Source organism: Panthera onca, chromosome B3, assembly GCF_046562875.1.
Source record: "Panthera onca isolate mPanOnc1 chromosome B3, mPanOnc1 haplotype 2, whole genome shotgun sequence".
Classification (NCBI taxonomy): Eukaryota; Metazoa; Chordata; class Mammalia; order Carnivora; family Felidae; genus Panthera; species Panthera onca.
The window spans coordinates 28,844,275-28,858,519 of NC_138344.1; the positions used below are offsets into that span (position 1 = coordinate 28,844,275).

Sequence of the window (14,245 nt, forward strand, 5' to 3'; positions counted from 1 at the left end):
GTTAAAAAAAAAAAAAAAAAAAAAAAAAAAAAAGATGTATGTGAAGTTACCTGCTATAACAGAAACAAAGGAATTTAAAAAAACACATGAAGAGATGAAGGATACTCACTTTATGATTACAAGCTCTCAATTTCGTTTTATAAAGTGACTTACTCCTGACAGGAAGACTTTGTAACAGAAATCTCAATCAACAGCTTCCTATTAACACAGGTGTAATATCAAGGTTTCTTCCCAAAGCCTTATACAGACAAGCAAAGAAAGACAGAGACATAGAGAGAAATTAAATCTACTTAATTTGAAATAATCACTAGCTAACTGCAGGAGTCCTTTTTTCAAACAAACAGACTTACCTCAATAAAAACTTACATTCATACAAACAACAAATTTTGTTGGATATTCAGCGTTTCAAAAGTTTTTGAATACTGCAGACTACAATATCTGTGCCTTGCATTTTATAACAAATTGAAAATCTGATTTATATGGCTGTAGTGTGCAGTGTGGGCAAGGTTGAGACAAAGACCAAGGTGTGCACAGAGGTCAGGCACCAGCCAAGGGAAACACCCCTTTCAGTTCTCATGTTCAGAGTTGCAAATGAAGCAGAATTTTATTTATAAAAGGACTTGTACTAAGCTGCCCTCTCAAACCACTGTCCAATTTTTAAAGTTATAAAATAAACCACATTCTTTAGACTCCTTATTTATCTTTTCATGTAGGAATAATTCAAGAGCGCTGTATAAATTTGTGGAGAAAAGGAATTTTAATTGAGAGCTAACGGACAAGGTTTCCACAGGGTATTTTTAAAAAAGAATTTCCTTATGAAGCACATGACATTTATATAAATGATGATATGAAGGACTTACAAAACTAAAAAGAGGTAATAGTTACAACAGAACAGATAACATCATGTTCAATTTGAAATGAATATAATTACTGAACATGACTAATATTAATGGCAATGAAACTACCTGCAAACTATGGTAAAGCTATAATATATGCATTAAGCAAACCCTGAGTTTTAAAAATCATAAATTTTTTACTTTATTTTATTTTACTAATGTTTCTTTATTTATTTTGAGAGAGAGTGTGAGCAGCGAAGGGGAAGAGAGAAAGGGAGAGAGAATCCCAAGCAGGCTCTGTGCTGCCAGTGCAGAGTCAGACGCTCCACAAACTGTGAGATCCACAAACTGTGAGATCATGACCCAAGCAGAAACCAAGAGCCAGACGCTCAACTGACTGAGCCACCGATGTACCCCAAAAATCACAAATAATTTTAAAATGTTGACTAAAACTATAATTTTGTTTAAATGAAGTACAGGGTTCTTCATCATATAATTACCTAAAGTATGCAAAACATTTAGATGGTTATCTTGTCTAAAATAACAATTCAGACATTACTACTTGATGTGAAACTAGTATAATTTTTATTTTAATAAAGTATTAAAATAAACTCATATAACCCCATACTCTGAAAACAAATCATTATTGCATATTATTTCTCACATTCAAAGGCAATTTTTACATAGCTACAATCTTTATATATACATATGCATACACATATACGTATATATTAATCATGTTAGTTTATTTAGTGTTTGCATTTTAAAATGGTATTTTTATGAAAAACGGTAAACTTTATTATTTTATTTGAACTACAGAACTATGATGCTGTACACTAACATGAAAACGACTACTAAATCTTAATGTGAAAGATAATAATCTGTAGCTTCATCCATGACATTCAAGATGTATTATTCAGAGATATATCTTGGAAATTGGTTTGGTATTATTTTTGCACAATGCAAATGAACCTAACCTTTGAGTCTTTGTGATTCTAAAGTAGAAAATCTAACATTTTTCTTTATTTTTAAGTTTATTTATTCATTCTGAGAGAGAGTGCATGCGCAAGCAAGGAAGGAGCAGAGAGAGAGGGAGACAGAAAATCCTGAGCAGGCACCCTGCACCACCAGCACAGAGCCCAAACCAGTCCTCGAACTTACAAAATGCGAGATCATGCCTGAGCCGAAATCAAGAGTCGGACACTTAACCAACTGAGCCACCCAGGCACCCCCAAAAATCTAACACTTTTCAAGATAACTTAACTCGAAATGAAAGTCTTGGTCTTTAAGAACAATTTATTTGTTCATTTACCTATCAACAAAAATGTAGTAAGTGGCCTACTGCTTTTAACAAATGACAGGTACATAAGTAATTACAAAAATGTTTTAGGCTGACTCATTTAAATCATATTTGGACTTACAAAAATGACAATTTCATTCAAATCATACTAATATATTCTCACAGACACCTATGTATGTCACTATATTAACATATACAAAAACAAAGCTTAACTGTTACCAAGAAACAGGAAAAGATTCTAAGAGGAGGTATTATTTGTGCTGAGCCTTGAAGAATGAGTAAGAGCTTATAAACAGAGATGGATGAACATTCCAGGCAGAATTAACAGCATGTTCAAAGGCAAAGAAGAAAGAATGTATTCCTAATGTACTCAAATAATTACAGGTAGATTGCAGGCCACGATCTGTGCAGAATATGTGTGTAGAGTGTGTAAGGGTTTGTAGGAAGGCAGGATGGTGGGGGAAAAGAGTGGCAGGAACAGATAACGTAAAATAAAAAGGGTCCACATGATAGACATTATCTTAAAGGCTTAAAGGATTTGTAGCAAAGAAGAGAGAAGATCACATCTGCATTCTTGAAAATTCATTTGGATGGCAATGTGGAAAATAGACTGCGACCTGCAGAGGAACGGATATCAGGCAAAGCAGTTTAGAGGCTATTTTAATAATCAAGAAAGTGAAGAAGTAAAGCAATGAGCATGAAGATGAGAAAGAGAATTAAAGATACGCTTAACAGGTACATCCAGAGAATGAGTGAGCAGTATATGAAAGAAATGAAGGCTTACTTTTGAGTATCCATGAGAGACACGTATTTAAAACCACAATGAGGTATCATATCATACCTTTAGAATGTCTATGATAAAAATGACACACAATAATAAGTGCTAGCAGGAATACGGAGAAACTGTATCTCTCATACTTTGATGGTGGGACTGTAAAATGGTACAACAACTTTGGGAAATAGTTTGATAGTTCCTTAAAAAGTTAAACATAAATTTACCATGAATGTATCCAAGAGAAGTGGAAACACACGTCCACACAAAGACATATATGAAAATGTAGAACGTTATTCATAATCCCTAAAACTAGAAACCACTCAAATGTTTATCAACTGATAAATGGATTAAAAAATATGTTTATAGCCATACAGTGAAATGCTATTCAGCAATAAAAATGAAAAAAGTATTAGAACACGTTACAACATGAGTGGATTTCAAAAACACGCTAAATAAGCCAGTCATGAAAGACTGCATGTTGTATGTTTCTATTTATACAAAATCCTTGGAAAAAACAAATCAATAGAGACAGGAGTAGATTAATGATTGCTTGGGACTACAGCTAGACACAGGAAATGACTACAAATGAGCATAAAGAATCTTTTTCGAGTGATGGAAATGTTCTGAATTGGATTGTGGAGAAGGTTACATAAACTCTAAATTTAATGTCATTGAATTATACACTTAAAATAGATGAATTTTATGGCATATAGATTATACTGATGGGGAAAATAATAAACCCTGACCTTGATAGGGAAAAATTATGTTATAAGATGGCCAACAGGACTGATAGGGAATTCCAGTCCTCACCTGAAGACTCTTCTTCTGGGTTCTTCTTCCTGCCCCGTTTGCTGCGCACACCAATTGCCACTAATGCGGAAGTAGCAGACTATAAATTGTGCCCCATGCTTATGCTCTCTGGGCTCAGATCTTTGGAGAGACCATCTCCCCTGAGCCCATCAATGTAAATAAACTTCCAATCCTCCAAGATCTCTGAGCGCCGCTTCGTTCTTCCATCAGCGATCCAGCCTGGTTCCATAATAATACCTCAACAAAGCTTTTTAAAAAATAAAGGAATATCGGGCGCCTGGGTGGCTCAGTTGGTTAGACATCTGACTTTGGCTCAGGTAATGATCTCATAGTTCTTGGGTTCAAGTCCCATGTCCGGCTCTGTGCTGACAGCTCAGAGCTTGGAGCCTGCATCGGATTCTGTCTCCCTCTTTTTCTGTCTCTCCCCCACTCATGCTCTGTCTCTTTTGCTCTCAAAAATAAATAAACATTAAAAAATAAATGAATAAATAAAAAAATAAAGGAACATAAAAACAGATTTCATGAGTAAAATAAAGATTTCCATTAGGTCATATTAAATTTCAAGTGCTACTGGGACCTATGGAAAGAAATGTCTGAAAATGCAGACCTTGCATTTAGGTTAAAATGAGGTTTGCGTGAGAAACTTGGGATTCAAATTCCACAGGTGGTTACTGAAGCTATTTATGTGAATGTACTAGCTCAGAGTGTGCATGTGTCATGTGACACAGAGACCAGATCAACATTTAATGGTTGCAGAAGGAGCCCATTAAGAAATTATCAAGGAAATAAGAGAAGAACAAATGTGACCAATGGCAAGATTTTCTTAAACAGTTTCTGTTTTCAGTTTGCTGGTGTTTACCTCCATAATTCAAAACACTTATTCTTATTTCTATAATCAGCATCCTAGACAACAAAGTCCCAGCTAGCAAAGATGAGGCTTTGTTCCCTTACACTACTCTCTTCCTTTTTAATTTGAATATTTGGTAAGTTACATTATCTTTATTTCTTCTCTTGGTTACATGTGTAATTTTAAATAACATACTTCTATGTCTTAATGAATTGAGTCAACTCATGGACTGACTCCTTATCATGTAAAATAAGTAACTGCAAACTCTGCTTCTACCTTTTGTCTCCCTCTGCTTCCTCATTCTGCTGTGATGGCTGTATCTTAACTCTTCATTATGAAGGTTCTTTTTTTTTTTAAGTGTATTTATTTATTTCTTGAGAGAGAGAGAGCATGAGCAGGGGGTGGGGCTGAGAGAGGGAGAGGAAGAATGCCAAGCAGGCTCTGTGCTGACAGCACAGATGGAGTGGGGCTCGACCTCAAGAACCGTGAGATCATGACCTGAGCCAAAATCAAGAGCCAGACAAACACTTAACCAACTGAGCCATCATGGCACCCGCATCATGAAGGTTTTTAACATTTACATTCTGGTATGTAACCCTAATGAAGTCTTTCATAACTCTGTCTCTAAATTTACTTTAAAAGTTGAAAAACAATAAACTTAAGTTTTATTAATGTAACTATGTAAATAGTATTCACAGCAAATTCATGCAGTATGAAGAATAACATTTCCTTTTCTTGTTTCAGAGTCACATACCTGGGCCACTAATGATATTTCCAGCAACAACACAGAATAGATTCTCTTTTCTTAAGCTGTAGATTGGTTAAAATCATGTAGCATGATTTTAATGTGCATCTTATTTGTACCACACTATTCTTACATAGTTTGGGGTGGTTGGGGAGAGACTGAAAAATAAATGTGCTGTATCATAACATCTCAAATATTTAGCTCTTAATCATACAATTTACTGCATGTAGTCCCCTTTTATTTTCTGAGAGATTCTTTTCAAAGCTCTCCCCTACCTTCTGCTCAAATCTGGACTGAATGTTCTCTAGAACTGCTACCAAAGTCAGCTGGCATTCTAAAATTTCCCTTAAATGATCTTTTGGACCGATTCCACCTTCCTAGATCACATGTGTTCCTGTGGGTTTTACTTTATTTTCCTGCATTACCTTGTCAACTGACTTCCGAAAACAGGATGCGGTAGAAACTTTGAATTCCTGCATAACTAAGACATCTTGACTGGTCATATTACTTTACATGGATAACAACTGCCCTTCAATTTTTATATTGCTTTATTTTCTTCTAGTATCCAGTGATATAGATAGAAGTCCAATTCCAGTCTGATCATTAAAACTTTGAAGGTAACCTGTTTGGTTGTTCTCTCCCCACCCCCTAGAAGTATTTAAAATCTTCAATTTATGTTTGGTGTTTTAAACTTTTGAGACACCTGGTCTCATTTTCACACAAAAAAATTTCCCAAATAGTGCTGGACAATCATTTTTGGTCCCTTTCTACAGGAATGTCCATATTCCTTAAGCCTTGAGAAATTTATCTGTTATTATTGTTTATTTTGATAATTTTCCCCTGTTATAAAACTCCTTTAATTTGGACATTGGACACCTAGATTTGTCCCCTTTGGGTCTAAATTTTGTCATATTTCCTTTCATCAATGTTCTGGGAGATTTTTTTCAACTGTACCTTTCATCCCTACTACTTTTTTAAAACTTCAGTGATATTTTTAATCTCTAAAAAGCTATTTATTCTCTTATTAATTTTCCACAGCTGCTCCCATTTTAGGGATTCAACAACAATTCAAATCTCTCATAATACACTGGTTAAAAAATATCTCTAGGTTCTTTTTGGTGCCCTGCATTACATTACTTCCTTCCAGTATCAGTTTTTCTGTTTATCTTGGTCTTCTCTATTATGTTGCTTTTCCTCAAATATCTGGTAAGGCTTGGTTGTCTACTCATATTTAAAACTGCAGTACTTGGGGGCACCTGGGTGGCTCAGTCAGTTAAGTGTCTGACTTTGGCTGAGGTCATGATCTCACAGTCCATGGGTACGAGCCCCGCATTGGGCTCTATGCTGACAGCTCAGAGCCTGAGACCTGCTTCAGATTCTGTGTCCTGCCCCCCTCATTGCCCCTCCTCCATTCACACTTTGTCTTGCTCTGTCTCTCAAAAATAAGTAAATGTGAGGAAAAAAAACTGCAGTACTTGATTGATTATTCTAGATAAGAGCTGTGGATTCCTCTGCTGTTCTGTAAGTAGATCTGTTTCCCAACAGACCTCCCACCTTGAGTAAGAAGTAGGATTAGGTGTTCCATATACCTAGGGAGAACACTCGACAGGCAGGTTTATTTTCAGGAAAAGCTGGTAAGGAGCTAGCTTTCCAACTGCACAGCCATCAGATGAGAGATTGAGGAGGATCTTCTTCCTAAACAGGGTGGAAGTGAATTACAGATCAGACTGTTTCAGTATGACCCTTGAGCTGAGAATGACTTTTACTTTTTAAAGTGTTATAGAAAACAAACACAAAAACTACAAGAGGCATATTCCACTGAAATCATAACCTTATGTGGCCTGCAAATCTTAAAATATCCACCATCTGACACTTTACATAAAGTCTGCTGACCCCTATTCCAGAGCCAACAACCCACACTACAAGTCCTAGCTCCCCACTGATTTCACTTAATCTCTTTAGAAGAGACTTCTTTTTTTCTTGGGGGTATATACACCTGACTACACTCTCTCCAGCCTATTCTGCATGCAGGAAGCGGGGAGGGTATTATCACAGGTGTTTTATATACTTATCTTCAGTTAAGTCTTTCCCACCCTCCCTACCTTAGTCAATCCTATTTCTTACTCTTGCTCTCTGTCCTGCCTGGTAAGACTATGCCTGAAAGTCCCTCTGCGGTTTTAGGGGAGAGCAGGGTGGTAGCACTCCCAGTTCACTGCAGTCTACTTACAGCACACTCTGGGCTATGGTTTTAATCCACCAACATCCATTTTCCATCTTCCAGAAAACTGGCCAAATCACATGTCTACTGATAACCCTTAACTCTTCCTTTCCTTCTCTCCTTGCTGTTTTAAGTTGACACCTCTTCATATCTACCTAATCTATTTTAACGGGATTTAAGAAGAAACAAGACCATGAGTCCACATGTGCTAAATCCACAATCTTGAACCAGAAAACAGTTTTCACTATTCCACTCGTGATTCTGACAAACAGAGAAGAATTACAGATTAAAGAGAAGTTGGCTAGCTTGCTGGTAAAAATAACCAATAGAATTAAACACAAATATTTAATTTTACAATACTGGTGGAATTAAAAGAAATAAATCATATGGTAAATGTTATAAAGAATCAAGGCAGAAAAAAAAGATGACTGGAGGAAAATAAAGATATATCATTAATTTATTTATATTCATTATTAGTAAATCACCCACTGTAAAAGTTAAAACCCTTAAGACTATGAAGAGACAACTATATGTTATTCAGAGAAAAACACCCAAAACCAAAGATTAAAATTATGAGAATATACAACAGAAACTAGGTTGTATAGAAATATCAGACAAAATGGAATTTGAGGTAAAAACAAACAGAATAACAAAAGTTCACTTTATATTAGTAAAAGGTATATTTTATAATGCAACATCGTAAACCACTGTATACCAAATAACATTAAAGTACATAAACTGAACTGTTATATATAAAGAGAAATGGATAGAAATACTACAGTAGTACAGATTTATCTACACCTCTCAATTTTTGACAGCTCCAGTAGACATAAAATAAGCAAGGATGCAGAAGATAATAAAAAAAGTAAACAATAGCTAACTTTTGAATTCCCAAAGCTAAGTGCTTTACACTTATCTCCTTTAATTTTTACACGAATCCTAATTTAGTGATTTTAAGAATTCTTGCCAAAGATCAGAGAGAACTCACCTCTTTTTGCCAGGCCCTAATTAATTCATTAGTTCTTTTTTTTTTATAAAGTTGAAAGTAAAAAATTCCAAAATCTAAGAGATAGAAATCAGTCAAAGAGCTTTTTGCAACAAGATCCTTCTATTTCTAGTCAGGTTAATATTATGTTATAATCAGATTGCTTCCTTTGGTTTCTAAGATATCTGCTAGTGAGGTTTTTTCTTACAAATGACTGAGCAGTTGGGACTGCCTCTTCTCTGTCAGTCATTATTAGGAGGAAAATATTAGGAGGAAAAAAAGTGTGTGTGTGTGTGGGGGGGGGGGGGGGAGTTCATCCATGGTCAGTGCCTTTGGATAAGCCCTGTTTCCAAAAGGGACAAAGTGGCAGGACCCCTTCTTTTATAACAGATCAGTTATGATATGGAATGACTTTTTTCATTTGAGATACTGAGAGGAAGACAGCTTCTATTTTCTAAAATAAATAATGTAAGTAGTAAGTTCTACTTAATGTCTCCAGACAGAGACCTATATTTAAGAGACAGAACATTTATGCTTCCATTTTTCCCCCTATTGTCACTTACATAAATTAGCTTTTGGAATGAAATTACCAAGGCTTTGCAGTATGCTCCAAAAATCCAGTTTATCAAGCCCATTCCTCCCTACATAAAGAAATGTCATGTAGCAAATGAGCAAGAACTCTTTTATTCCTCAATAGATTTTCCAAGGCTATATGAGTGTTATAGAGTGTTATAGAGTGTATATATGAGTGTTATAGCCCTCCAGCTGATTTTGTATGGCCTTTGAGATAAAAATGTACTTTTTTACATTTTTAAATGGTTGAACAATAAAAAAGAATATTTTATGATATGTGAAAATTATATCCTACCCATTAAAAATAAGGAATTCAAATATAAATAGTTTCACTGGAATACAGCCACACTCATTCATTTATATATGGCTGCTTTCACACCACAACAGCAGTGTTAAGTAGGTACATAGAAACTGTATGGCCCATAAGGCCTAAAATATTTATTCTTTGGACTCTATAGAAAAGCTGGCCAATCCCTGGATTAGAGAAATTAAGTAACTTGCTCATTAAGAAGAAAAGTCTAGAATCAAAGCAAGAATATGACTAACTATAAAACTCTGCTTTTAACTCTAAAATCAAAAAGTATACCTTGCTTAGCACTTGTAAAACATATGATTTAGTTACATATCATATCACAATCTCAATAAATTCTCTATCTGTTAAGATTCTCTGTCTGTAAGTGCTAAATGACTTAAAATTTAAAGTGATGTCATCAAAGACCCAGGATCTTTCTGGTTTTGTGCTCTGCCAACCTCTTTGTAGGCTGCCTATATTCATGGTCTCATGACTGCTATGGCAATCTGGAAATAACTAAGATGACATTCAGAGGTTTAAAAAAACTCCCTTTACCTATGTCTTTTTTAAGTAAGCAAAACTTTCCCAGAGTACCTAACAGACTTTTCCTCCAGTATTATTGGCCAGAATGATATCATTTACTCATTTCTAAACCAATCACTGTCAAGAGGAGTGGATTCACCCTGTTTGAGTTAGATTATCAAGAGTCAGAAACTTTATAGCTCAGAAGGGACCAAACATTACCTGAAACAGATGACCACTTTGATAACCGAACAAAATCTGGGTATACCAAATAAAGGAAACAAGAAAGGAAGAGTGGGGGAGTGGCTATGAAGGAAGCAGTCAGTGTCTACCATATATTCCTTAAGACCAGAAGTTGTACAATTTCTAATTTTAATGCAATAAAAATTAATTAAAAATTTAAAATTTTGGAACCTAACCTTTGGGAATCTGTTTTCAAAATTTTTTTATCAATACACCAAACCATGCAAGATTACTATATATTACAATAGGTATCCTAGGAAGATGTTTCATAGTCCTAAATGTTTTCCTTTAGAACAGTAAAAATGAACAGAATTTGGAGTCAGAAAACTGGGTGTGAGTCTTGGCTCCACCTTTTACTAGTAATGTGGTCTTGGGCAAGCTACTTAAACTCTCTGAGCCAGTTTCCTCAGATGTAAAATGAGAATTATACAACCTATATTGAAAGAGAATCTGTGAGGATTAGAGATTATGTAAAGTGCTTGCAACAGTAACTGATATATAACCCATTTGCTAAACATGCATGTCAATAAAACAAACCTCAAAAAAGCATAAAGAAGATATTAAAAATAAAATCATAAACTGGAAGAGACAGAGAAGAGACTTAGTGAATAAATCCAAAAGCTACTCTTTGAACTAAGAAATAAAAACTCTGACCCATTACTACACTATTTTCAAATATTGCCTCAGAAGTATCTAATGAGATAATAAAAAAAAAAAACCTCACTCTATATATACTAAAAGAAATTAGAGAAGAACAAAATATAATTGGGAAACCCAAAGGAAATAAAACAAGAAAGTCATAGAACTAGTAAGAGGATAAAGTAGCAAACTACAAAATGAATATATGAAGAGTAAGGTATTTTCTATAGATTGGCAATAATCAGCTTGCAAATATAACTGAAAAGAGATTGGAACAAAATTCTAAAATTAATATGTGTCTGCTTTCTCTCTACGTCCAAAACAAATAAATATTTCTTAAAGTAAAAACAAGTATGAGTGAAAGAAAATAAATAGTGTAATCTGCAGAACAAAAAATTAAGAGCTCTAAAAGAAAAGAGATGGGATGGCAATTATAGAGGAAATGAATGAGGCTTAAATATGTTTAGGAAGGGACTGATGTAAAAGGTAGGAAAAATTCTAAGAATGTTCTGTGTTTAGAGGCAATGGATAAAAGGAGAAGGGTATCCTGGATCCACTAGGAGACTAAAACAAACAAACAAACAAACAAACAAACAAACAAAACAACATATAGGCAGATAAAACCTTCTTACTGAATCTTCCACTTATGTTAGCTAAGCAGTAGGCAACGTGCAAGTTTGCCCCAGGATGGAATACCGGCAGAGCCCAAGTGGCAAGAGGATTGAAGAAGGGGATGGACTACAATATTAAGAAACATCATTTAGAGGGAGGAAAGCAGAATAAACCTCAAATATGAGTAGGCATACAACTAAGAACCACCAAATGTTTAAAGAGAACCAATACCATGTGTTATATAATAAAGAATGTATTTGGTCTTTGTCCCTGGTTCCTGGGAGGGAAAGTAAATCTTTGGAATTTCCCAAGTAATAGGAGGGTCTTTGTTACTCATCAGCCCCTTGTAATCATTCTCAAGGTTACAAATTTATACTAATGAGATGATTCAAGAACCAACCATGTGATTAGAGGGTTGGGGCTGTGAGCCAGTCCAATCATTGGGGAGGAGAGGAGAGAAGGGACACCAGAGATTAAGTTCAATTATGTGGCCAATGATTCCATCAATCATACCTATGTAATGACATCCCAATAAAATGCTGGACACAGAAGTTCAGTAGAGTTTCCTCATTGGTGAGCACATGTATATGCTGGGAGAGTGACATGTCCTAATTCCACAGGAAGACAGCGTGGAAGTCCTGCATTCAGGACCCTCCTAAACCTTGTCCTGTAGGTGTCTTCATTTGGCTGGTCCTGTTCTGTAATCATGTGTAGAGCACTTTCCTGAGTTCTGTTAGTTTTTCTAGCAAATTGCTGAACCCAATGGGTTATGGGAACCCCCAGGTTTGAAGCCAAAAGAATAGGTGGCCTGGGGAGCCCTAACTTGCAAATGGCATCTGAAGTAAGGGAGTCTTCTCAGGCAGTGTGCACAGTGGCATCAGGCATCTGTGGAATCTGACACTAACTACAGGTGGTTACCATTAGAACTGTATTGGAGAAAAGCACTATGAAAAAGATATAGTGAATTAGAAGATTAAGCCAAGTAACACACTCTGGTTCTAATGCAAAAAGGCAAAGAAAAGAAAATCATGAGAAAAAAAACCCCGAGAGACAGAAGAATAGATCCTGAAATTCCAACAAGACATTAAAAGAATTCCAAATGGTATGGAGAGAGACTAGATGAGGAAGAAATAAAACTGTTATTTTTTCCTTTTGAGTGAAAATAGCTGATACATAATTTTTTAAAAATGAAATAATGTGAAACCCAAACTGAGAGATAAGAAGGAATATGAAACCTTTTATTATTGGTCAAAAAGAGGATACAGATTTTTGTAAGCAATGATTAGATACAAAAATACATTTAAATGTGAGGTCAAATTGTAAGAGAAACAACTGGAAGACAAGGTAAAAATGCAAAGATTTCTAAACCACTGAATGAAAAAGAAAGAAAAAGAATGACAGAATAAAGAACAATTGATCAATCTAGAAAGCACAGTGAAAGGAAAAAATAAAAGCAAGAAGAAAACACAATGAATTTAAAAAGCATAAAATAGATTGGTAATAACTCTACAAAAGCAATAATCATAAATATAAGGACATTAATCTCAGACTAAATTATTTTTTATTTATTTTTAATTTATATCCAAATTAGTTAGCATATAATGCAATAATGAGTAGAATCCAGTGACTTATCACCTACATATAACACTTGGTGCTCATCCCAGCAAGGGCCCTTCTCAATACCCCTTGTCCAGTTAGCCCATCCTCCCACCCCAAACCTATCCAGCAATCCTCAATTTGTTCTCTGTATTTGAGAGTCTCTTATACTTTGTCTCCCTCTCTGTTTTCATCTAATTTTTGCTTTCCTTCCCCTAGGTTCTTCTGTTGTGTTTCTTAATTTCACATATGAGTGAAGTCATATATTTGTTGTTCTCTGACGGACTTATTTCACTTAGCATAATACACTCTAGTTCCATCCATGTTGTTCCAAATGGTAAGATTTCATTCTTTTTGATCCCTAAGTAATACTCCATTGTATATATATGTATATACCACATCTTCTTCATCCATTCATCAGTCGATGGACATTTGGGCTCTTTCCATACTTTGGCTATTGTCAATAGTGTTGCTATAAACATTGGGGTACATGTGTCCCTTAGAAACAGCACTCCTATATCCTTTGGATAAATACCCAGTAATGCAATTGCTGGGTCGTAAGGTAGTTCTATTTTTAATTTTTTGAGGAACTGCCATACAGTTTTCCAGAGTGGCTGCACCCCCACCAGTTTGCATTCCCACCAGCAGTGCAAAAGGGTTCCTCTTTCTCCACCTCCTCACCAAGATCTGTCATTGCCCGAGTTGTTAATTTTAGCCACTCTGACAGGTATGAGATAGTATCTCATTGTGGTTTTGTGTTTCCCTGATGATGAGTGATGGTGAGCATTTTTGTCATGCATCTATTAGCCATCTGGATTTCTTCTTTGGAAAAGTGTCTATTTGTGTCTTTTGCCAATTTCTTCACTGGATCATTTGTTTTTTGGGTGTTGAGTTTGATAAGTTCTTTATAGATTTTGGATGCTAACTCTTTATCTGATATGAAAAGACAAATGCTTTTAAATTGAGTAATATAAGATAATAAAACACAAAATAACGCTCAACATCCAGCTTTGTACTGTTTTCATGAGACATACCTAAAAATAACTGACAAAGTTAAAAAAATAAGAGAATGGAAAAAGAATGCAGTTAAACGCTAACCCAGCCTCACACACAGCAATAACAGTATCAGACAATAGATCTCAAGGCAAAAATCATAAAAGGAGATAAAGAGGAATGGTTCATACTGATAAAAGATACAATCCTCCAAGAAAAAATAATGCATTTAACAACACTGTTTGAAATAGGTGTATTA

The 14,245-nt window shown here is 35.2% G+C and overlaps 1 protein-coding gene across 1 annotated transcript in view; it reads right to left on the bottom strand.

The window, feature by feature from the left end:
* The window catches only part of LOC132668848 (uncharacterized), a 90,622-nt gene that overhangs the window by 893 nt on the left and 75,484 nt on the right, over positions 1-14,245 (bottom strand). The window contains exon 4 of the mRNA XM_060617947.2: positions 110-238. The gene's annotated coding sequence lies outside the window, so the exon portion shown is untranslated. The remainder of the gene's footprint in view (positions 1-109; positions 239-14,245) is intronic.